Source organism: Corvus moneduloides, chromosome 21 (assembly GCF_009650955.1).
Source record: "Corvus moneduloides isolate bCorMon1 chromosome 21, bCorMon1.pri, whole genome shotgun sequence".
Taxonomy (NCBI): domain Eukaryota; kingdom Metazoa; phylum Chordata; class Aves; order Passeriformes; family Corvidae; genus Corvus; species Corvus moneduloides.
In genome coordinates this window covers 6767813-6791021 of record NC_045496.1, presented here as the reverse complement: position 1 = coordinate 6791021, position 23209 = coordinate 6767813, and positions in this window count along the sequence as shown.

Below are 23209 nucleotides of genomic sequence, written 5' to 3'. Positions count from 1 at the left end.
TCTCTTCTAGTTCTTGCTGACTTCCTGGCTTAAAGGCACAGGGATTACTCCTGTAATAATTTGTTTGCAAAGTGTTATGAATCTGATCTATTAAACTTATTTGCAAATTGTTTCAGCAGTTTTATACACAGGGTACGTAAGGGAAGAATAGGGAGGAGAAAACTGGCAGATAATGCTATCAAAATGGAATAAATTACTTTTGAAATGCTGCTCGACTCCTTCCAGTGTGACTGTCACAGGCAGAGCCTGGAATCTCCTCCAAGCGGGAGGATCCTTTGGAGTGGGATCGCTGCCTGTAGGGCTGCAGGATGTGGAGCAGCCTGCAGAGGGAAAACCCAACTCCAGGCATCTTTTCTGGAGGCAATTCAGGCTCTATTCTTTTGGGTATCATGGGAATAAAATACCTGCTAGCTGGGATTATTACTCACTGGGATTGCACCTAATGTGCGAGGTGCCAGAAAAACAGTGGCATTTCCCTCTCTCCTCTGGCTGAGGGATAGCAAGGAATGCAATTTGGTGGCTAAATGCACTTCGTTTATCTCCTGCCTTTAGCCAACGCATTTATCACACACATTAATATCAGGAGAGGTTAGAGTGCAGGGAATGAAACATTTGTTTTCTTGTGCTCTCTCCATAGATAAACTCTGCCGCTTCCATGCCAGTATTTTCACAAAGCCAGGAAAGCACCAGACATTGGAGAGATGGTTCTGGGTGTGCTGGGGGGGAGTTGTGTGCATCTTAAAATCCTCCACCACACACCTCTGTGACTCCACCTGCATTTCAGCTTCTCTTTTCCGCCCCCCTCTCTCTTCTTTTTTTTGTTCTTGTCTCATAGTTATTAGTCAGCCAGACATTTTTTATCTCTCAGAGAGATACTTTAGCTCATATCCAATGTAATCATCTCCTGGGCTTCTACTTTAGTCCCCACAGGCCTGGAAAAACGACATTTCTTTTACGATTAACAAAACAATACCAAATGCTAAGAAAAGTTACTTTATTCTCAACCTTTCATTAATTCCTACTGTTCCTGCTTGGTTGGAGGAATCTCTTTCCCAGTTTCAAGCCAAGCTACAATTTCTTTGGCCCATATAATGCAGGGGTTTGAGTAAATCAATATTTTATTTGTGACCCCGAAAGATAATTGTAGAGTGGAGTCTGGAAAAGAGAAGGGAAAGGAGAGGGGATGGGAGGGGAATGGACAGGAGGGAGAGGAGGGGAGGGAAGAGGAGGGGAGGGGAGGGCTTATTGTACTAGGAAAATCCTTTGCAGACGTGTGCTGTGAAGACAGTGTGATCTAAAAGACACCCCCTCTGCTCTCCTGGCCACCTCAGTGTTTCTCCTGCTTTCCCCCAGAGCAGGGCCAGCAGTTCCTCAATTATTGAGTAGTTGGGCACTGCAGCTCTCTTTTATCCATAGCAGGGAGTGAGCTATAAATATTCTCCCTCATTCTCAATCTCTCCTCCCCTTAGGAGATCTCCTTTCTCTAAATACTCTCCTGCTTTGGAATTCCTGCTGAAAATTCTGTCAGCGAGGGGTCAAGGCTTAAAATTTCATTACTAGATTTGGGAGAAGAAAGGTAAATGTTTATTTCTAGATTTTGAATAGTGATAGGAAAGTAATGACAATGACAGAAAACCCTGTCAGGTACCTTTATTATCAACACAAGCCCCTAAAAAGGAAAATTGGCTCAGGAAAGCAGTGTAGCATGGCACTGCTCAGCCTTCCTGTTGGGCTGGAAGTCAAAATATTTTAAACTTTTCACACAAAAAAAATCCTTCCAGAGTTTCACACGGAAAAGATTAAACCATTAAGCAAGATTAAAATGTCTTGCATGTCTCCTCAGGAGTTTTCAGCTCACCAGAGTATGTTACACTGTAATGAAAAAGTACAACGTGGAAATGGAAAGTCCGGCACTATTGAAATAGATCCTAAAAGTAGAAGTGAAAATTCCCTCAGACCTTTTCAGCAGGACTTGTTTTGACATGTTGTCAAAATCATGGATCAAACTGATACATAGGAGTGTTGTTGAAAGGAGACTCAGTGCTGAAAATGACAAGAAAGTTTTAGTAAGTGTGATTTGGAGAATAGAAACTGGGCTCTGGTCCCCACCGAGTGATTCTATAGACTTGAAGATCTTGTCTTTTATGTTCTCTCAGAAGCTAAGGCTTGAGCAAAGATTCTCTTTTTCTTGTCTCTAATCAATGCCTACCTGCTGTGGTGGCGATTCAGTCTTCATCAGGACATAAAATCATATAATAAGCCATAATTTTATACAGTTAATCAAATACAATCCCCCAAGACATATTCAGAAGTGGAGTGGTCAAGAAGGAATATTTTCTCTGGTTCATTCTTTACATCACTGTGGGAGATAAGAAATCCTGTTCACCTCTGTTCACTCTTGCTCAACAGAAAGCACTCTGGGAAAGGTCCAACTATCAGCGAGGTAAAAAACCAGGCCATATGAGCAGAGAACGAGTTGCATGGCTGGCATGTGGTCACCTCGTGTGTGAGGCAGCAAATGGCTGGGGAGGTGCGTGGAAACCACGTGATGGGAGAGCTGATTGGGGAAAAGGACACGTGAACAGCGACACCACTGCAGCAGGCAGCCAATGCGTGCTTGTTTTGGTTAAGTTTGGAACATAAAAAGGCTTGGTTTGTTGCAATAAACGATCTTCTTTGGAGCAAGCAAGAAGGAGGTCCATGTGTCTTTGTTCCCATTGCTACAAATAACCATCTTATTTCTGGCAGATTGTGCCTCTGCAAAGATACAGACCTTCTGCTCAATAAATACTCCTTTTTCTCAATGGAATTCAGTTCTTATCTTCCCAAATCTTGCCATTATCTATGGTCAGTTTAAGCCAATTATTGTGAAATATCTGCCTGCTGGGACTGGAGCGCAAGCAGGAGTCATCTGAACAGCCACTAAAAATAACCTCAGGTGGAAAAGGACCAGCTTGGAGCCACCACCCTCCCTGTCCACATCTGGACATGGCTATCACCACAGCTGAGTCTCCTGCAGAAAAATATTCCCCTCCACAAGTCCTAGAACAGGAGTTCAATTTTAAGAACCTTTAACTTTACAATTAAAACCTGAATTATTCATCAACACAACATCTGGTGTAGCTTCTCTTAGTGGTCAAAAATTGCCCATGGCAGAGACCCCATAAAAAACTGCCCAAAGCTGCTGTGTCCTTTACCAGTGGATTTCTCAGTGGATGACCAGTGTGGAAAGGCTCACACAAATAATGACTCACAAATTAAATGTCTCAGTAAATAAAAAATGGACTTATCAAGGACACAATAACCACAGTTGTGAGCCAGATCCTTCAGTGCAAGCAAAAGATTGGCACTAATATGCCACATGCTTCATTTGTTTCTTCATTTGCAGAGGGAGCCATAAGGTTTAGGAAGGAATGACATTTATATTAAGGGAAAGAAAAAGCAAAAAAAGAGACAAGGCTCCTAAGCAACACAACAAATAATATTGCCAACCTTGAGCAGTGAAAACTGGAGAGTCCATCATCTAAGAATCCTGGGATAAATAGTCATGGGAATGGGTTTTGTGCTTACTTCATGGAGTTTTTGTTTTAAAATAATATTTTTTTCCCCTGGATTTTGAGACTGTATAGGGTACTCATCTTGTATAACCAGGCTGTCTGTCACAGCTAAAAGGCTGAGTAAATTCCTATTGCTTTTTCACTTTTCTTTTTTCCTCTTTCTTTTTTCCTGAAGCTGTAGCTCTAAGGAAAACCCCAAACTGCTGGACTCATTGTAAAATTGCAGAAGCACATGTCCTGCCACATGTCACATCAGTTCTCTCACAGCAGACAGTGGCTGCCTCTGCAGACATCAGACCTGAGACATGCAAAGGTGATGTGGAGGGAAAACAGCACAATGCTGCTGTCACTTCAGGCCCTGCACTCTCCATGTGGATCTCCTCTCTATTCACCCATGGCCTGGCATGGACCACGTTGTGACAAGGAGGGAGGGAGTTATCCCAAAAAAAGAAGCACTGCTTGTGTAGCATCAGTGGTCAGTGCCACTGGACAGCATGAAGGGACAAGCACTAATCCTGCATGTTTCCAGTTTGGGAATGCTGTGCAGGCTGCAGAGGCTGCTTGGGACCCGGATCTCACCATCCACAGTCACACCAGGAGTGTGATGGAGGGAGGGCTGCACTGCCATGGTGTCCCAGGGTTGGGCATCCTGGTCACTGGGGGCTGGGCCTGTAGCTGCCTCCTCCGAACCACATGTCCTCCCAGTCTCATTTCCAAAGGGTATTATTTCACTGCTGCCTCCCAGATAATGTAACTGAATCATTCAATTGAGCATAAAATAGAAATTTGGCTTCTTATCTGCTGGGAAACCAGCTTTACTATTTTCTTTCTGCAAAATACATTTTTCACTATCTTATCTTCTAATAAACAATCCCAGCTCTGCAGGCTGCAGAAATGTTCTGAACACATTTAAGAGACATTTTTTCCCCTTCCCCCTCCTCCCCTCTCCTTTTCCCCTATACCCCCTTCCCTCCCTTTAAAACATCTCTTTTAAAGACATATATTTAAAAGGGACCAAATTTGTATTCCATCTTCTTTTGGTAAGGGTATATATTTTTCATAAGCCCGTCCTTTTCTTTTGAGGTCTGTCTCCCTTGGTTTAATTTTCATTCCTGTCTCCCTTTCTACCCCTGTACAGAACTGAGACACCAACTCCCCCCCCCCCACCCCCCAAATGTTTTCTCTTGTTTTGGGAAAAAGGCAATTCAGGCTTAAAAACTGCCCTCCCCTCCCCTGGCCCTGCCACACAGCACTCGCCTATCAGAAACCAAACGTGTCAGTGAAAGGTCAGCTATGAATTTTTAAAGCTTTCTATCTCACTCAGGCTGACATCAAAAGCATTAACTGTGGCACTAAATCAGGGAGCAAGGAGAATTAGAATATGCAACAAGTCCTGCGACACAGCCAGATTATTCAGAGGCTTCTCTCAGGAGGGGAGAGGGAACTGCGCCAAAAGTCAGTGTCAAGACACTGATTTCTTGCTCGTCTGCCCTCCTCCATGGGCAATCACACCAGTGAGCTGCCTCCTGCAAGGGATCCATGAAACACAGGATATGGAATGGAAATTTAAGAGATGCATCATGCACTGGTGTCATTGCTGCAAATGGAAAGCTGGTCTGGGCGGTGATTTCATGATCTCCCCCTTCTATATGAAGCCATGGTTGTCTCCTCACATCTCCTGGGTGTTCATCCTCTGGGTTAAAGCCTTCATGGCTCAAAAAAAGGCAGAGTTTTTCCTTTCTAGACCCAATTAAGAAGGGCAGAGGAAGAAAAATCAGTGTAACTCCTGCAGAAATGAGCAAATCTTATGAGAACTCAAGTACCATGTCCCAGAAGATCTGTCCCAAAGTGGACCTGGATTGTCAGGATCACACACACTCTGAGGACCTTCCCCAGCAATCACCTCTGGGGCTCCCCTTCCTTGGAATTGCCTTTTCCTCATGCTCAACAGCTGGCTATGTCTCCAGACAGATTTGTTTTGAAGAGAAGGTACCCAGATTTGCTGTAGAAAGGATCCACAGCAACAGCCCCATACCAGGAATGTGTCATTTTGCTGCTTTCTTGGCAGGCTCAGGCTAAGCCCTCATAGTTTGTGTATCTTTTCCATTAAAAAAGTGCTGAAACCCAAAGTTGGAGTGCACAGCATCCCCTGCAACAGCAGAACATGGGCACAGTTCAGGAGGTGATTTATTATTCATTGACCATTTAACAATTTGGCAGCTGGGAGCAGAACTTTTCCTATCAGGACTCCTATGTGCAGAGCAGCCGTTTGTGCAGCATGGACATGTTGCAGTGGAAACAACGGATGTTCCCACTGAAAGGAAAAGTCAAGTTAAAAAACCTCTGGCTCATGAAGCCTGCCTTGGCCTCTCTGCAAATCATTAAACTGGAGTGCAGGAATTTTCAGGAACATCATCTGGGAAAATTGGCAGTGTGTGATATTTGGTCTGAAATCTTCTGTCCCCGTACTGCGACAGCCTGATATGGCTCTGGTTTCCCATTAGCCACTGCCAGCTTGGGGGACCTCCCAGCTGGTCCTACTGAGCCTGAGAAGAGCTGCCACCAACTGCAGCTGGACAAATTCTGGAGCTTCAGCAGCACATCTTTGACACCTTTCCACCATTTCATCCCCTGTCCATTTTCAAGCCCTACTCCATACTTGTCTCTTTTCAGGCTGTGTCTTGATTTCAAGGATGGAATGATTAGAAATGGAAGACTTCTGCTTTTCATTTAAATTTAAAATGTTTCGTGGAAATGTGTTTATTTTTAACCGAATATATGTTTATCATTGTTCTCCAATGTGTGACCATTTAGTTTCAGCCCTTTATTTCATGTCATATTTATAGCATAGAGAATGAGAGCTCCCTGCCCACAGCAGTAACTGGATGATCTTTAGGGTCCCTTCCAACCCACACCATTCTATGATTCAAATATTAATCATGTCCTGCTTTTATCTAACATTTCTAAAATCACATATGTATTTATTTCATATTGCATTGCAAAGTTTTAAAATTATTGAATTATGTCCTTCCTTCTGAGACAACTGTGTAGGATGGAGGGGGAGAAGGCATTTTCCATTGGGAAGGAAGGCCACATTTCCATTTGGTTAAAAATTGCCAACATGGCGACTTTTTTCCCATTCTGGATGGAAACAAATCCCAATGTGTCACAGTTGAACAGAAATCCTGTTTTCCAAACAGCTTCCATTTCCATCTGTGAATCACTGTCCATCCATCCACACAGTCTTTCAGCCTTATTTTTCATCCAGTTTTTTCTGTGTTTACATCTCTCCGTCTGGCTGCCCTTATGCTCCTGGATATCTCCATTTACCCTTCCATGGAGCTAATTTTCCACCATCAGAACATTCACCAAAGACTTGGAGACCAATCATGATCATTTCTGAGCTCAGAAATGAAGTGGCAGAGAGAAACTCTTGATAAAAACTTTTGCACCTCTGACTGAAGAATGGTGGGACTGATGAAGAAAAAGTAGATCCTGAACTTAAGCGATGCCTGATATTTGTTTAAGGAGTGGGACAAGGTATTTAAGTAGGAAGAATTATGTGGGTATGATTTGTGCCTATTGGAAGTTCCACAGTTTCTCCTGATGCTGAGAGATCCTCTCTGTTTATCCCCTAGTTTCTCTGGGCTCTCACAGTGCCTTGGCAGGAGGCCTAACTTTTCCTAGCTGAGCATGGGCACGAGAATGCCCCATGTTGTTCCACATTTAAAATCCACATCAGATCGTTGCCATGGCCCATAAAGTCTCCATAAACCTGGGCAATGAGCTGTGGCAAGAGACACAGGGGCTCATTCCTGGCTGGCACAAGGCCAGCCCTGAGCAGGCACTTGCTGTAGAATCTGTGCCCTATCACCGCCACAAGAGTTGCCCCAAATCCCGACCCTGGGGACATGCTCTGTCTTGGGATTCTCTTCTTGCTGGAAAGGTATCCCAGATCTTCTGCTTGCACATCTGGCTGCAAAAGAATAACTTCAATAATAGTGATGGGCTACAAGATCCAGCGAGTCTTCTTTGAGTCATGCGAAAAAAAAAGCCTAGAAATGGTTCCTACCAGTGCTCACAGAGCTCAGATGATGCAAAAATCCTTGATCCATGGATCAGGCCCTTTGCTGAACTCATCCTTTATCCCCACCCATATGGCAGCTCCTGTGCAGCATTTCCATTTCTCATTGGGCTGGATTTTGGGATGAAAACTCAGAATTCAGAGCAGTGGAATGTATATCATTGCACAATACTCAGCGCCCTGTTGTCATCTACAGAGGGGTTCACTAATGTGAGGAAAAGGACCAGGATAATCAAATATCCTGGTGGATTTAGGATTTTGAATAGCAGTGAGATAATATCTAGCTGCATTAACCTTCTGTCAATAAACCAGTCTGGAAGAATAATACCCAATTAAATCTGCACAGAAAGGAAATCCTTACAGGAAATACAAGTTTTTTTCTGAATTCCACTTATTTTTGCCTTTTTTTTTCTTTGCATTTTCATGTTCCAGAGGCTGAAATATGTGGGTCCTTCTAGTTCTTGTTCACTTGCTAAAGATCTCTTTATTGCCACAGCAACACTTTTTATATAGTTAATATTGAAAAAAACATGTCTGTATTTGTCAGCTGACCAAATTATCTTCAAGCAAAATAAGATTTCAAATCTCAAACAAGGGAAAACTAGGGGAAAAAATGTCAAGTGCTTAGAAAGCAAAAAAGATCTATAACATATATTAATGTACAGTCCCACACCAAAGGGCAGAGGATATACAGTGATGCCATGAAGATTTTTGCCCACATAAATCAGGGAGAAACCTGAGTGATAAATGGGCTGTTTCACTTGATTGAGTATTGGTGACATTTGAGCTGGACCACAACGTTCAGGTTTGGCACAGGATTTAGAGGAAAGGTGGATAAAGTGGAGAGAATCCAGAACAGTGAGAATGATCAAGAAAAGGGGAAAGACAGAGGGACTTGAGAGTGCTTAAGCAGAAAAGGCAAAGAAGGTATTGGGAGGTGGCCTCCTTCCAAAGAATAAAAGATTCAAAAAGAAGAATACAGGCAAAAAACACTGGACCTGAACAGCAGCAGAGGTGTTTATGTCAGGCTTTAAGTAAAAGATTTTCTCATTCCAGGAAATGAAGCCATGGAACACATCGGTTGAGAATGGTGTTGATCCCCACCACAGCAAGTCTTTGGGAACAAGACTAAACCAAGGTCTGGAATGGCAGAAATTGAGCTGATCCAGCACTAGGCTGGGGAGCAGAACAGGTAACCCCTTGAGATCCCTTCTGTCCATGCTCTCTGGAGGTCCTTAACCTAGAAATCCTTTAATGTGGTCCCTGCATGTCACATCAGGGGCACCTGAGATGGCAATTGCTTCATGGTCACATGTTGTGACTGAAGTGGGATTTCTGGACACTCCCCCTGAAAGGCTTCTAAAGCTCTGGCAAATACAGGGCATGTCAGGTATCCCATTTGGCTCTGGGACACTTCCTGAAAATCTAGCTATTATTGAAAGTTACCGTGCCATCAGTTGTATTATTAATGCTATTACTAATTATTTATGAAGTGCTGAGTGTGTGTTGGGTGCTTATAGGACTATACAGTTAGTTAGTCTGGAGTTGCACAGACTCCTGAATTACGAGGTGATGTTATTACCTGCAGCCTTTGCATGAGAATGATATTTTTTGTTTACTCTGGTTGGCTACTTCATCCTGTGAGGGGCTGAGCAGGGTCTGTGAATTATAAGTCATTAATGTACTGGATCTGACACCAAAAAGAGGCAGTGAGGGAAAGGGTACCCTTGTTTTGCAGGTGGAGGGTAATATTGGGGCTCCAAGGAAACTGAACATCCTGGTGTCACACAGCAAAGCACCAACACTCTCAAATTATTCTGTTGCTGGTTATTTTTACCAGCTTGAATGAGGCAGTTGTTGTGCTTGGAAATGGAAAGTCTTCACTCCCTTGTGGGCTTGGGCTTAGGATCCTGTAGCTACAACTTCCATACCCTCATTACAAGTTACATCCCAATGTATTCCCTGTCATGTCAATCCTTTTTCTACCCCCATTCAAGAAAAAGTGCTCGCTGTTCTTCTCTGAGACAAGAATATCTATTAGTTCTTCTGTATTCCTCTCAATCCTTGCCACTGTGTTGCTATGCACTCACTCTGGTTCTAATAAGACTAAATATTCAAATATTTTGATCTCTCTTCACACAGTATTTATTCATGCTTTACACAATGATAATTTATAGCACAATTCCTGCATTTTTGGTGGCAAACCAGTTGAATTCCCTGTAAAGACAGACAAAATAAAGAGGATTTTAAAACTACCAGCAGTCAAAGAGGGGCATCTTTACCCACTTAAAATAGGAATAAGACCTTTTGTGATCATTATCTGATTCGTTCTTGTGGATGCAAATATTGCTGCTAGCAAGAATTTTCTTGCTTCTTTCCAGTCCCGTGAGATACTTTTCTCTCTCATGGAAGATATTTGTAGAGTTCTAGAAACCATGAACACCTGTGACCTTGCAAAGCCTTGTTTATAGTACAGTAGAAAAATATTTTGACAATGGATGTTTTAGGATTTTAGCCAATCACCCCCCAAGGGGTGCCTGATCCTTTGACCAATTAGACTATGAAGAAAAAAGTCTACGAAAGAGTTGTAAAATAATTCAATAAAAGAATCTTGCTGCACAGCTCCTGCCTGTTGGATCTCTCTTCTCCTCCCTACCACTGCGGGACTCCATGATACGTTCTCACAGCTACACTATAGGAGTAGGACATCACCACATCCATACCTCCAACTGCAGTTTTAATCAGAAGAGAGGCTGTTCTCTGGTTTAATGAAGTAAATGAGACCTCGGGTAGTATTGCCTGTGTAATTGACATAGTTCTCTGGGAAAAATTACACTTTATAATGAAAATACTGTATACAATTAGTATCTAATAGGAAGAAAATAGTAATTAGGCAGAATTAACTGAACAGAAGCAATCAAGCAAATAAAGGTTGTTCTCCAGAGAGGATCCTTTGCGGTTCAAATGTGTACATCTTCTGATTGTAAAGAAGTCACAGTAATTAACAAGAGTCTTTTCATTGCATAAGAATAGCCAAACACTGGCTACTGGAATGACCCTGCAAATGTGAACATGCTGTTCCAGTCCTGGGCTTCCACAGGGATTGTGGAAGGAGGCTGCATCCAACACTGGATGTGCTTGCAGAGGTTGGGAAGGCATCCAGACATCCAGACCTTTAACCCTGGTCATGCCCCAGCTCTTGTGGACACTTCCTGTTCTTCACTTTCTGCTTTTCACTTTCTTGTTTGATGTTCAGAGATCTGTCAAAAAAGAGCTCAGAGCAGTGCATGACATGAAAGAGATTTAATACAGTATTTCTCATAAGCAGAAACCATAAGTAGACAAAACAGATGAGCCCAGGATTCGCTTTAAAGCATGTCTTGTTGCTTAACAATATTTGTTCCATTCTTATTTATTTTTCTACTTTATTTACCTATGCATTGATCTTTCAAGTAAAGATTTACTGCAACTAGCAACACAGCACTTAGCATAAATTAACAAGAATGGCTTCATGGATTTTTTGGTTTTATACACATAGATCAAAAATGAAGTTCTCACACAGCTCCCACTTTGGGGGATATTTTTCTTAAATTACATAATCTTTTACCAATTAATTTCCCACTTCAATCACTAATGTGTGTGGCATGAACCACAAACTTTTATTGTCTCAAGATAAATTGATAGGACCATTTTTTTCAATTTAATTCCTTCAGAAAACTACTGATATTTTCTCTTAAGTGGGTAAGGAAATCATGTTTCTTTATTATGATGCCCAGTGACACCCTGAGTGCAGCTGAAACCCCCCTTTTTGCAGTTGACAGGTATCCAAAGGTATGTGAGAGACATTTCCACAGGAATGGTTGCTATTGTCAAACCAAGTTTTTTGGAGTTGGGTGGGGGGAGTTGATTGGTTTGTTTGTTTGTTTGCTTTTTGTTTGGTTATGTTTGGGATTTTTTTCTTCTTTTAAAGGTATTTGATGAAAGGAAAAAGTGAGTGGGGGGAGCCTATAGAGTGAGAAATATGTTTATGAAATAATTTCATTTAAACTTAGATCAAATTTTGCACTTAATTCTTGGAAGGCATATTTTTCTTGTCTTTTATTCAGTGTTCTGGTGAACCTGCCCAAGAAAAAGACATTTTGGACCACTGAGGTGAGTGTGTCTCAAAGAAAGATTTCTCTTTCTTTTAGAACTTTCATTTCTGTCCACCTCTTTTCCCTTTTTTTTCTTCCACAGAACTATTCACTCAATTCAGTGCAACTTTGCTGACATTTTTAGCCCAGATTTTTCCAACAAAATTACCACTTCTTTAAAACTTTAGATCAACCCCTACAAAACAATATGACCTCCTAACTCTTTGTGACATCTTTGAGGCCAATATGTAAAAAATATCCTGTGGTAGCCAAGAATGAATGTTATCATTGCTCTCAGCTATCATGAGAAAAGTGTGATCCAGACAAGTATCTAATGGCCACTTGTGCACACCAAAAGTAAGATGAAAAACCTCAGCAAGTTCAAAGTTTGTAGTCCAATTATGTTCTGTCTTGCGGGTGCTCCACAGGGGGGGAAGTAATGTCCCTCCAACCACTGCATATCATTGCAATATCTAACAAATCCTTTGGCACTGCAGCAAGGAGTTCAAAGAAAAAGCATCATCAGCTCAAATAATTACTGCCCATACTAAGTGTTTTAATATTGCAGATGGATGTAAAAGGCAAAGGACAATGGCTCAGACACAAAGCCCGATGAAGCACAATCTGGGGAAGGCCACAGATATCCAACACGTTGTCCTTTCCCCTGCTCTGTTCTCTGCAATATTAAACCACTTAATCTGTAACTGCACAAGCTTACAGTGCCTCGGCTTTGAACTCCCTGTAAGAGTGCCACAGGATTTGTCAGATGTTTCTAAAACAAAGCCTACCAGGAGGCTGAAAGGTCTCTTAGTAGCTATGACAATGGTTTAATGGAATATCATTTCCAGTAAAGGGAACTAATTTAATATTTTCTCCTATCATGTAAGCAAGGCACCAGCTGGGAGAAAGGAATGAAAATTATAGGAAGAGACAGTCAAGGTGAAAAGTGCTGGAAAATCATAACTCACCAATGGGCACTGAACTTAGTGCAGGAACCTGGCTCAGACATGGATTGCGTTTTCCTCTCAGCTGGGTTAAAAGCACACCAGTCTTGGAGCCTGGAATTAAGACGTGACATTCGTGTCCCAGGTGGCACTCGGGTAAACCCTTCCTCCCCTCTGTTCTCCTTCTGTATTGCTCTTGTCTTGCAAGGCTGAAAATTCTTTTCTACCATGGACAATCCTCACGTAATAACACCCCTGAGATGGTGCTTGAATACACAGAATGTGCAGGGAAGGAAGGGCTGTCCAAGGTTCCCCAGGACCAATCCCACAATTGTTCTTAGCAAACAGTCAGCACAATCATCTTGTAGATATTTCATATTTTCCTCTTACCCTGTCCAAACTCCTTGATTATGATGTGCTCCTGCCAGGCAGCTCTCAGCCTCCTCCCAGCAGAGCAGTGAACACATTCCACACCTGGTGGGGAAACCCTGCATGTGCCCAGGACCAGGTTCTGGATAGTCTGAAACAAAGTCCACCAAGAATATCTGTCTTTTTTCCCAGCAAAAGAGGATGGATGGTGGAGATATTTATCATCATCTATTTCCATGCACTTGTAAGGACATGCTTGTGGGGGCCTCACGTAAACTCATGCAGGAAGTAGATATGATGAAAGTGTTTTTTCCAGTCAGAAAATCTGCCACAAGAGGTTTATTGGTGATGTGCCTCATGGCTTGTGTTTCCTGTGTTCAGGCAATAACAGTCTTGCCAGCAAAAGAAAAACTTGTTATTCCCATGTTATTTTTCCTATTTATTCCTTGGTTATAGTGGCATATGTTGCTTCCTCTTGTGTGAAATGCTTTCCACTCTCAGATCGTTTCTCTGAAAAGGAAATCTTCCCTGTGGCATCTCTCAGGAGCATTTGCAAAAGTTCACATGGTTTCAGAATTCTGGAGCGCAGAAGTGTTTAGCATGATTCGTCTGCCCAACTAAATAATTGGTTTTCAGCATTCTGCAGATGTCCCACTCCTGTTCTTTGAAGAAAATATGCTGAATTATTGAAATAAGATAGAGTCAGGATTATGAAAGGAAGTTCCATCTTATGATTAAAGCGTCAGCCTTGAATTCAGCAAATATACATTTGGTTTCTAAATCTGCCTCAGATATTCTGGGAAGCCTTAGCTTTATCACAAAAGCTGAGATCCATTTTTGTCTGACATGAGCTATGCAAAATTTTTAGAATCAGTTGCTTGTGCTGCTGCTCCAGTCAGTGGAGTGCAAGAGAGATCTCCAAAAAGAGCACCACCTCTCCCTACGATCCATAGAATGTTTCACATTCTGGAGCTGTCTCTTTGCTTCACAGAATCTGCGTGACAGTGTTGGCCCAGATACATTTTAGAGGGATAAAATTAGGTGAGATCATTTCCACCCTTTGTCTCACTCAGTCTCCCACGTGTACAGAGGTAATGGCAATGCTTCTTTCCTCTTGTCTTTTGGATTTGCTGGATTTCTCTTAAAGAAAAAGCAAAATGTGGCCTGACTTCATCCAAGTCTTAGTAACACAGTTCTATAAATAAGAAAAATACTGGTTTGGAATTCCAGTAACCGAGGTTTGACCTCCATGAACACAGCATAAAACCAAGGTGTGGATGGAGAAACGGGGTTTATTTCATGAAAAATGTTAAGAGAAATTGGTGGAAAATTAGCTGACTGCATTCATTAAACATCTGAAGTATCTCAGGAAGGTTGGATGAAATTAGAAGAAATTATTAAAATGTTACCACATATAAAACTTTCATGGCAGTGAATATATGTGCAGTAACTCAGAACTGGAATAGGTTGAAAAATGTTCTACTGAAATATTTCTTTTCTGACAAAAAAATGGCATTTTACTGAAATCAACCTATCCTGAGGAACATGTCAATTTAAGTGATTCTTTTTTTTTCCTTAAGAAATGGAACTGAAATGAAATGTTCCCAATAAGGTTCGACTTTATCAGAACAGAATGTTACAATTTTTTTGGAGATTGAAATGATTCCATTAAAAATATTTTATGCAGATTGGTAATGCTTAAAATATCAAAACTGGAAGAAAGCACTTGGCATTGATCAAAACTAGTGCACTGAATAACCACAAATTATGTGGGGTTTTTTTTGAAGATTTCTTTTGGAATAATTTCCTTTACATCTCTTAAAAAAGGGAAAAAAATACCCAACCCTAAATCTGAAAGGGTAGAACTCAAATAGTGTTCAATATTGCTTCAGCATAAAGCATTTCACTTGAAGCAGATTTATCTTCATTTTTATGTGTCACCCACTCTTTTAATCCGTGCGTAAGAGAAACAAACCAAACCCTTATAACATAAATATTTCCATTGATGTGTTATTAACAAAACAGCTGCTGAAGATCTGTGCTACTATCCTAGGCTATAGGAGCCACCTTCCCAGGCAGGAAGACTATTCCTGTAATTGCCTCAGAACAGTCTCTCAGCTTCCTTCTCAGAAGCAAATAAATCTGTTCAGTCTCCTTCGTGCTGTCTTATTTCACGCACCCAAATCCTGCGGAGTCCTTTTCCTAACACAGAGTTCCCAGTGTCCCCTGCCATTCCCACCTGGCAATTCCTTGTGGGTCAGTCTGGTTTTCCCCTGTAAATATAGCATTCCCCAAGGTTTCTAATTCACATTCTCCTTGGTGGAAGCCCTGCAGCTCTCAAGCAAGAGAGAGCTCAGGCAGCTCCTGAGCTCCATGTTTGACAGGCTCCAAAGACTAATTTCACCAGCTGTTAATCTCCCACAATCCTCTAAGCTTTATCTGTTAAGACTGGAGCAAGCAGTGCAGCTTTGCCAGACTTTAGACTTGTTATGAGTTTTCATAATTTTTCTCAAAAGAACATAAAGCTGAATTAATGTCCCAGACCTAATATGTTGATAATCATTTTGAAATATTTAAATCTTCACTTCTGAAAGCTTGACTGAAATACCCACCTCATGTCTCCCCTGGTGCTTTCTTGGCTCTTAATTTTGTGTTCTACTTTCCCCTATCAGACTTGGTGGTCTTGGAGGTCTTTTCCAACTTTAATGATCCTATCCCTTTCCCAAATGGTTCTGTTGTCTCATGAACATTTCCCTCCTTTCTATTCCCAATCTTCATCCTGAGATTTGCTTCAACATTTCTTTATTTCATAATGAGATGTGAAAACACCTTCCCCAAGCTCACTTCTGAGGCTCCATTTCTTTGGGTACCTACTGACTACAGTAGGTGCCTCCTACTGCAATGGTTACAATGCAAGACTCATGTCACTTTTACAGTCCTGCGTCAAATCCTGTAAAATTAGAAATGTCTGCACATATTGCAGAGATCCCAAGCCACTCCAAGGACTGGACTTGCAGCAGATCTGGATCCCTAAGAGATATGACGTTAAAAGAGTTGTGACTTTGAAAACACAATGGAGCTACACTGTAAAATGAAAAGAACCCTCTTTGTTTCCAGAGTCCACTGAGCCATCCTATTACCTACACTTAACTTATGCTCGATGTTTCCTTGCTCTTTTATCTGTCCAGATCACAACTCAACCTGCTACACCCATACCAAGGTGTTACGTCACACCTGCTTTGGTGCTAAAATAAGCTCTCACAGAATTCAGCTGGATTGGCTGCCCCACAGTTTTGAAAATAGCCTCGAGACAATCTCTAATGTCACTGCAGCATGTGTTTAGTGCTGCTGCAAGGGAGTGTTTATCTCTGGTATTTATTTTTCCCTGATGTGAATAACCGGAAGATAGGGAGTTGAGTCCCATGGCACTGTATCCCTGATACAACAATAGATTGAATCTTCACATGAGGCAACGAGGGCTGAAATTTTACAGCATCTGAAATAGGCAGCCCCCAGATCTCCACGTAGCATCCCCCTGCTTACAGAGATCAAGGCAAGCAGAAAGAAACAAGATATTTAACAGAGGAATCTCTGCATCCCATTGCATACTAATTAGACACCAGACAAAGATACATCAGGGGAAGCAGAGGGAGGAAGGAGGGAAAAAAAAATCTCTTGGCAAGAAAACGTTGCATTTCAATCTTTCACCTTCACTGGGTAATGGGATGTGATGGAACATTAAAACAAACAAACAGCTTTTGTGTTTACAAGAAATGTTTAAATAGGAGCTCACAAGCCAGAGGTGTTCCACAGAACATCTGGAGTAGTGGAAAACAATGTGATTACACAGATGAGTCACATTCATTAGGCTATAAAATCTCTAGTAATGAACACACGAAAGGGACTTTCACGTAGATTGTCATCTATAGCAAAAAAAACCCCAAACCAACAAACCCCTAGATAATAAACTTGGCAGTTCCTTCCCTGCCCACCCCTGTTCCCCTCCTCCCCTTTGGAATGAGATTCCCAGTGTAATTACAAAGCTTCATGCGTGTAGCTCAAGCCCCACGTGAGAGGCAAAGGCTTAGATCCCTGCAGGGGCGGTGGCTGGGGAGGAGGGAAAGGATGTGGGATGTGGGGATGCAGCTCAGCCATCCCTGGAACGAGACATTCAGCATCTTCCTCTTCCTTGTACGCTCATCACAAGCCATGGTGTAGGATACTGCTGGTCCATTTGGCCCACTCCAGATGATCTGACAGTGTAGACACCTCTCAGGCAGAAAAAATAGTTAAAAGGACCTTTTCTTCACATGGTGGGTGCTTCAGCCTTGGAGCTCCTTGCCATACTGGATGTTGAAGTTTTAATGTATCAAGGGAAGGTTGGGTGGAAAACCAATCTATTGACGGCTTTTGAGTACAAAAAGCCTGAATTTAGACTAGAAAGGCTCAGAACTGCACATTGCCAGGGACAGGAAAGGCGCAGGCAGAAGCAGCACTAAGATTGCTCAGTTCTGTTACTCACGAGAGGCTACCTGAGATACAGCACAGGGCTCTGTGGGCACTTGGTACAGCCCAGCCTGGCATTTTAGTGCTCAGATATTTCACCTTCAGTGACTTGTGGGACCTGAATATGCATCAAGAGTGAAAACTGGGCACTTGTCACCAAGTCATTCCTCACAAAACACTGGTCAACAAGGAGCCAGAAATTTCAGTCTTGGCCACAGGACTATTAATGCAGCAGCCAGAGGAGAAAAGACTCCCTGAGCCTTTTCGAGCAAATCTTAGTGAGATTTCTTTGAAGAGGCCCCCCAAAGGTCTGGGCTGCTTCCCACAAAACCCAGCTCCAGCTACCTCTCTCTCACCAGCAGATCAGCAATGGCAGAATTCTCCTCAAAACAAGGTTAGCAGTAGCCTGAACAGATGCTTCAGGATCTTTTACCACATTAGAATCACTGGATGTTTTCAGCTAAACTGAAGAGCATCTCAGACACCTTTTTAGCTCATTTGAACACATATGTTTTAAAAAAACCCTCTTGTGTGTTTTATCCATTGGTGCTGCCTGGGTAATGTATCCTCACCTCCTGAAAGTCCTCATTGCTTGGGGGATTCTTTTTTCCTAAAGGCCCATTTATAGAGTTGGCACCTTTTTTTCCTTTCCTGTAGATCTATTTCCCCCTGGACTATGTCTGTCTGGGGAGATCTCATTCAAGGACAATTGGACTTCTGATTAGGAAATCAGACTGCTAAATCCCTTAGTTATCTTTGAAAATCCCATCCTTGAAGTTTAAGTCAGATGAGAGCTTCTCTGCTTTCTGTAATTTTCTGGTTTTCAACTCCATTTCTGAAAGGATTTTTTTCTCATGGGCAGAGGACTGTGACCTTCACAGAGAAATGAAATCAGTTCAACAGAATAAACAATAATTAAATTTTCATAGGAAAATATATTTTCAATTTTCTGTTTCTCACTGAGGGTTAAATAACCAAATCATTGCAATTTCTTTATTTTCTTTGCCTTTTGAAGGAAAACAGTTACCTGAGCTGTTTATTTACATTTCACTCACAGCATATATTAGATTTGCTCATTCTTGGCACTGCATCTGGAGTGGCACTTGAGGAATGGTGAACCTGGGGATCTTTCCCCAGCTTAGTCCCTCACTGGCCACATCTCCCATCACTGTTTTGCTTCTCACCAGTTCAACCTCCTTATCTGTGGCACGAATTAATTCACATTGATGGAGTGCTTTGATATCTTCACATAAGTACGAAGCCTGCTGCTGAAAGAAAATGCATATGTCACCTGTGGTACTTGGACTTCAAGGTTTGAGAGATCTCTCAGTGCTGAGTCCATGGTTCCTGGCAGTATTACCACAACCCTAGGGTATATCACCGTGTCCCACAGCCGTAGGGAGGAGGAGGAGAGAAGATCCAGCAGGTAGGAATTGTGTAGCAAGATTGATTTATTTAATTATTTTGCAAACTCTTTTATAGACTTTTTTCTTCATAGTCTCATTGGACAAAGATCAGCCATCCCTTGGGGTGATTGGCTAAAATCCTAAAACATCCATTGTCAAAATATTTTTCTACTGCACCGTAAACAAGACTTTTCAAGGCTACAGATGTTTGGCTCTTTACAGAACTCTGCTACCTCTTCTGTGAGAGAGAAAAGTCTCTCAGAAAATAGCAAGAAAGTCCTGCTAGCAGCATTCTTGTATCCACATGGCAGCACTGCCTGATGGGGCTCATGGCAGAAGCACAACAGCAGACGTCATAGAATCATAGAATAATCGTAGAATCATAGACTGGGTTGTGTTGGAAGGCACCTTAGAGGACCATCTACTTCCAGTATTCCAGGTGGGATCTCACCAGAGATCTCACCCCAAATTCCACAGAATGGGCTGTAGGTGGCTGCAAAATACCTATCCTGCATAAGCCCAGGAAGATTGTAGGAAATAAACTAAATCAGTCTCATTTTTAAATGAGGTCACATCAAGGCACATGGCCATTTAAGGGGGGAGTTAGTTGAAAGGAGGCTGGTCCTGTGCTGTGACTATTTCTGAGATTCCAGGGATGAACAGTGCTACCTTTCAACGTGAATGAGGTGGAAATTTTAGTCTGGTTGTAAAAAGGGAAGGAGAATGGGTCAGACTGTTTCAGAATTAAGTACCTGTTTTGCTCTTCCCACAGCTGCCCACTATAGTTTCAAACTGAAAAAGATGAGAATATTCAAGGAGTACCTAACTGGGGCACTTTTGACAATTTCAAAATGTTTGGGTGTGCCGGTTTGGGCAAATTTGGAAATATATCCTCTCAGAGAAGGCAGGTTACAACCACGCCTCCCCCTACCAGGTTCGGGAAAAAATGAATTTTCCTCAAGGGAAAGTGAAAGAGATAAAAACTATTTATTTAACAAACACACAGGAAAAGGATAATAATGCTAAATGATAAAACCTCCTGCTCTGCTGAGAGAAACCTGGGGGAAAATTCAGAGTACTTCCGTAGATCTCCCTCTCCCTCCTTGGAGCTGGGATGGGGTGGTGGGCCCACCTCCAGGGCCAAGGCCTCGGTGGAAAATCCTCCCAATGTATTCTGATGTTGAAACAGTCCAGCAGAAGAAGGGAAAAATCGGAGTCCCAGAAAAACAAAGTTCAACTCTCCGGAGGAAAAGGAGCTGAAAAAACTGTCTGGAAAGCAAGCTGCTTCCTCCTGCTCCTGCCACTGACGATAGAGGCAAGAGAGGTTTATCTGTGTCCTTGAAAACACGAAAACAAACTGCAAACTTCTTTGAAAAAGTACATTTTTCTCCCCCCCACCCCCCCCCCCCGGCTCAGTTTAAAGGCATAGAAAGGCACAACATTAATTTCTGGGCATAGAACAGCGATATGGGATACAACATCATAAAGTCACCCCAAGACATTGGGACAGTTTTATTTTTAGTATCAGTGGATTGAAAAGCTTGTCAAAATGGCCAATTTCCTGGGGAACAAAACCACACCAGGGCACACAAACCTGCCTGGTCTCAGGTGAGCTGGTACCTGCACGTGCTCAGACACTGCTGTGCTTCCCCAACCTCCTATCTGCCATTCCCTATGGATATTGATATTTTCATCACAGAGTGCCACTTGCAGAGATTAATTGTGTCCTTTTCCATATCATAGACATACCCAGAATGAATTAGGAGTGTCTCTCAGGCAGGAACCTGGATGTGCCTTTGCATCTCCTTCCTGCCTGGCAGCCATCCCAAGTTTCCAAAACACCTGGAGTTTCAGACACTCCTTTCAGTCCCCGACAAACAGCCCTGCACCCTCCTCCATGGACAGCAGAGACCACCAGGTCACCACAGGGAGAGAAACTGCATCTCAGTTTCCAGGTTTTTCGTAAATCTGGGTGTCAGGCTGCTGTTGGAGGAGGGTACAGAGGAGAGAGATTCCATCCCCTGCAGGGCAGGGGCCACACTCACCCAGACATCAGCTCACCACTGCCTCAGCCTGACACTGTCACCGTGCTCGGCAGAATAACAGACTTGATGGATTTCACACTTTAAGGTTTTTGCTTTGAAAGAGCCTCAGCTTTTATCTTAGCAAAGTACAGCTTTTTAACCTAAAAATAGCCCGCCCAAGCTCCTTCCATCGGAACAGCACAAGATGAGCTGGCAACTCTCAATTTTTGGCGCTTCTCTATCAAAAAGATGAAACATTTTCCCTATAATCCTCCAAAATTGAATGTTTAGGATTTCAGAGGTTACTGGAAATTTCCCTGGCAGCTGGTCAAATATGTGATCCCATTAGAGCTTCTTTGATGAGGAAGTGTAGCTTGACTCAGAGAGAAAATGAGTATGGGAGGGGAGAGCATGTCAAAGGAAAAAGAGAAGTAGAGAGAGAACAGGAAGGGGAAAAAACCTCCATGAACCAAGAATTTTAATGTACCAAAGTCTGCCTCCTCTTTTCACAGACGAAGACAGGAAATTGCATCCAAAACTCACATAAATGCCCAAACTCTGATTATGAATGAGGAAGAAGCAGTTCTGCTCTCTCGGCGTGAGCGAATAAGATAATTGTGATGCCTTTTTCATCCCTGAGAGGACAGGGAAGGCCATGAATTGCTTCTTTCCCACTGGCAGGGCTTGTGGCACTGAGAAGGAGAAAGCACCTGGCGACCTGGGGTTTAAAAAAAACCAAGAATTCAATTCCTGCTGGATGCCACACTCGATGCCGACTGCTTGTCAGTTCACTTAGCACCACACATGCAGCCAGATTCAGAGCAGCCCTTTTTGTTAGCAGGAGAAAAGGACAAGGGATTTGTGTTTTACACGCTCCATTGTGAATCTGTGAATGGCTCTGCGGTACATAATGCTCAGGGTTTGTTCGGGGTTTGTTCTCCACATCCTGCTAGAACAACCACTCCAGACAGCCTCATTAACCCTGGTGGGAGAGGAGGGTGCATGTGCTCTGTGGTGGGCACTGGCACAGCCCTGTGCTGCCCAGCCTGGGCTCTGCACAGGCACAGGAGCTTCATCCAACCTCAAAAAATGGGCTGCACCATCCCATGGGCAGGAGACCCTTCACAGACATGCGCACGGCTGCTCTACATCAGAATATCCATCAGGATATTCTTCAGAAGATGTCTGTTTTTCCCACAACTCCAGCATGCTACAGTCAGGGGAGGGCCAGATTCTTCCCTAGGAGAGGTGTTCAGTTTCAGCAGCTGCCTTTTTTCAATTTTTTTGTCATCAGATTTACCCACGAGCTAGAAATGGAGTTCATAGCATTTCTATCAGAGTGACAAGACATCAGGACTCCTTACGGCATCATTTTTTACCTAAATGGATACTGTTCCCTTCTCTCTGGTATTAATGAGGAATCATTTGTCAGTAAATTAGGCAATGTGCATTCAGATAAAATAGAAAACTTTTCCCACCCCCTCCCACCTCCTTAGGGGTGATAGTTTTGACCTGTGCTGAGGTTAATCCTAATAATCACACCCATCCCCAGCACCTTCAGCAGAGTATACCTCCTCCAAACCTGCCAGCATAATTGCACGTGTCATTGTCATACAAACTGATTTCTTCAGACTGGGGCAGGATGGAAAAACCTCCTACCAAAATTGGCTTAAATCTCTTGGTTCTGAGGAGCAACAAAGTTTTTTTCTGCGCTGTGCATGACAAAATGATCATTCATAAAAGCCCAGCAGAGCAAAATCCACATCCTGCTTCCCTCCTTGCAGCTCTGCTGTCCTCAGGTAAGCAACACTAAGCCAGATTTATCCCTCCAAACTAAATCTTAGGAAAGGGGGCAGATGGGCTGCCAGCTCATGCTCCCATCATAATGGCAGCTCCACAGTGCCACAGGGAATCAACAGCACTCCACGCTTGTATTAATTAGCAGAGAGAACTGCTATGGCTCTGAATGCCCAGAAGGAGCAGATCTGAGGAGTGCATGCTGCTCCTGCATCATCTGTTTTTAGATCGGAACCCCAGTTTAACTCAGAGCCAGTGGGGTACCTCAGAGCAGCACCAGCCCCACAGGTTCAGCTGTGCCAGGGACATGAAGAAGGCAGAAAACGCTGCAAATCCATCTCTGGCTCTGGGAACAGGGTGTCATTCCAAGTGGCAAGGCCTGTTCAGCA